The sequence below is a fragment of the Pyxicephalus adspersus genome, chromosome 11, assembly GCF_032062135.1.
Source record: "Pyxicephalus adspersus chromosome 11, UCB_Pads_2.0, whole genome shotgun sequence".
NCBI classification, from domain to species: Eukaryota; Metazoa; Chordata; class Amphibia; order Anura; family Pyxicephalidae; genus Pyxicephalus; species Pyxicephalus adspersus.
The window spans coordinates 32,404,942-32,408,243 of NC_092868.1; positions in this window are offsets into that span (position 1 = coordinate 32,404,942).

A 3,302-nucleotide genomic window follows, 5' to 3' on the forward strand; every position below is an offset into this window, starting at 1 on the left:
GTACGCGCATACTCGAGTCCGGACCGCGGTAATCCGCGATCGATGGCCGCGCGTACGTTCGCGCTTCCAGCGAGCGCGGATTTCATTGATGAATCAGGGGCTATGTCTAATCAAGCTTGACACTCACTGAAACATTCTCTGGTGGATGTTTCAATGCTGATTCTTCACCAGAGAATATTTCAGTGAGTGACAGATTCACTGCTTTAAAAAAAGACCACAAGGAAGGTTTTACAGCTAAATAACGTGAATAAAATATGTTTATAGCACATGCGCATCGAGATCAGCACTTTTTTTTAATTTTTTTTGCAGGAAGCAGGCCACCCAACCTTTGCCTGTGAGACTGGGTGACGTGAGCAGAAGCCAGAAGAATAAATAGGCACTGGAAGTATTAAAGAAGCCAGGATGACATGGGACCTACTTTTTACCAGGAAAGGTGTTTTGCTTTTTAATTATTTTTAAGTTTTAAGGCAGCGGTCACCAACCTTTCAGACCTCACGGACCACTAAATTCATAATTTTGAATCCCACAGCTCATTATTATGATTTTTTTTATAAAAAAAGATAAATACATTTGTAAAATAATGATCCTCCTAATGGTGCCTGACAAAGACTGTAGAGGTTCTGATTCATGGATCAGCTCACGGTTAGGTGAAGTATTACTATTGTTACTATTATCATTAGTTGCATTATCTTTGGTATTACTAAGGAAATGTAAAATATTTGTTTGCTTTTCCCACTCATGAGTTTATTTCATTCGAATCTAAGACCAAACAAGAAATCATAGTTATCAATGTCAATCTATTCAATGCTATTAATGATAACAGGTAAAGAAAATACACAGTTAGGGCCATACTTACCTAAAAAAGCATCTGAGAAATAAACAAATAAAATAAAACAATCAGATGAGAATCGGTATTCGTGGAGCGGAGTGACTGTTGTAATGATGGAAACAATACTGAAGCATACAGCTCGGCAAATGGTTGCCTCATACAACTTTATACTACACTGACGTCACGCTGCGCCTCCCTTGTTTTTCTGTCTCTAATACAGTTCGTGAATTTAGTGCAATATAAAGGCAAAAATTGTCATTCAGAAAATAAGAATTTATTAGAATATTATTTTTGTTTTATTAATAATAAATATAATTATATACAATAATAATATATAATAATATATTTTTTGGCAACTATCTTACATTACAGCACTACCATCTGGCGCCTGTCACTCCGGATTTTTTTTTTGCTTCAAGCCATATAACTGACGCTCTCATCTTCTACCTGACCTCAACCGCACCTTTGTTACCTGCCTAACGCCACCTCTGGTAGCCACCTGAAGAAGCCTACAAAAGCAAAACGCGTCGGGACACTACACAACCAATCACCAGAACTTACCTATATAGAGATATACTATGTCTAGAGTGTCAGATCGATGACACGGTTATCAATAACAGTTATCGATAACAGATCGATAACAGTTTGGCTGGAGGGACTGGACTATCACTTGTCCTGCCTAAGTGGATGTCTGTTGGTGGGCTGCCCTTTTCTTCTTCTTAATCCCTTTAAATAATACCAACAGGGTGCTTTACCCACTAACACCTGCCTTTAGAATACCTCTTCTTTCCTCATTGAGAAGAACTATCTGGAATGAATACATTGGCTAATCAGAGTAAATTAGACTAGGAAGGCTCATTTTATCTTTGTTCATCAAATAACTGCACCTCGGTACACCTTATAAAAAACACACAAATTGGAATACATCTTTTTTGTGATTTTCTGTATGTACCAACACAATATTCCTCTGTGAGCATCCACTACCTATAAAAACACTACAAAACATATTTCAGATAATTGATACCTGATTTAGTTTGCATCTTCTTTAATCCAGTCAGTTTAATCCAACTATTCCTTCTAACAACACTGAAGGTTGCGCTTCTCCCCAGAGATGTTATTCAGAGTTCCCCTGATAAAGCCCCTTGTAGGCGAAACGCATTGGGCTAAGGATACAATCTTCTCAATCTACATCAATAAGTGGGATTTATTTATTTCAAAACAACTTTACAAGTTTGTTTTTTATATTGTTATATAGATATGTGTATTACTTATGCACGAAACTTAATTTATGCTCTTAATGTTTGAACTAAATAAAATGTAAATTTTAATCAAAACTAATACCTTTTTCAATTATATTCTTGGTTGAGGCTTGGCACCACAAAAGATGTCTTGTCCAATACAGGTATATATTCTCCTACTGCTTTTTTTCCTTTAGTTCTCTTCATTGGTAATTTGGGCAGTATGGTGGCTCAGAGGTAGCACTCTTACTTTTGCAGTGCTAGGTCCCAGGTTTGAATCTTGGCCAGGACATTATCTGCATGGAGTTTGCAGGTTCTCTGTGTGGCTGTGTGGGTTTCCTCTGGGTACTCTGGTTTCCTTCCACATTCCAAAAACATGCAGTAGGGTAGTATTGACTTTGTACAGTGCTGTGTAATATGATGGTGCTATATAAATACTGTATAATAATTTGTATTGGATTTTTACTTTAACAGTATCTTTTGTATTGTATGTACATTAAATTATTTACAATATAACTTATTTAAAATATATACAATTTTCAGTTTGCCTTTTAAACCCCAGCTTTTCTTTATGTCTTCATTATTCTTTATTATTAATAAAACATAAAAATTGCAAATGTCCAAATTTTTCTATGGACCACCAAAATTTTCTCACGTTCGCTCAATGTTCAACAGACTACTGATTTAATGGCACATGTGGGACTCCCCTCCTATTGTATGCTATTTCTACCATCTTTTAGATTGTAAGCTCTTCTGGTCAGGGTCCTCTCCTCCTCCTGTGTCACTGTCTGTATCTGTCTGCCATTTACTACCCATATTTAATGTACCACGCTGCGCAATATGTTGGCGGTATATAAATCCTGTTTATTATTGAAAATAATAATAATAATAATGTGGGTATAGTTATCAAAATGAATCCACTTATTCTAACCTGTTGTCTCCATAAACATCTCAAAGTGTTTTATTTATTATTATTTGTTTAATTTTATTGTGCTTTGTCTTTATAAACCCCCAATCACTGATTGCAGGTCCCCCATCTCTGTACTGTGATGACGCTTCCATTTACAGATCACCCGCACATGTGTGATGCCTCGTACCAGCCGTCACTGCGGCGTGGACCAATCAGCGCCTCGCACACACACGTGGACCAATGGGAGTTGAAAAATGAGACATTCTCTAAAGTCTGATTAGCCAGGGTTCGCGCTCGGATGACGTTGCAGCTGCCGGTAAAGCGG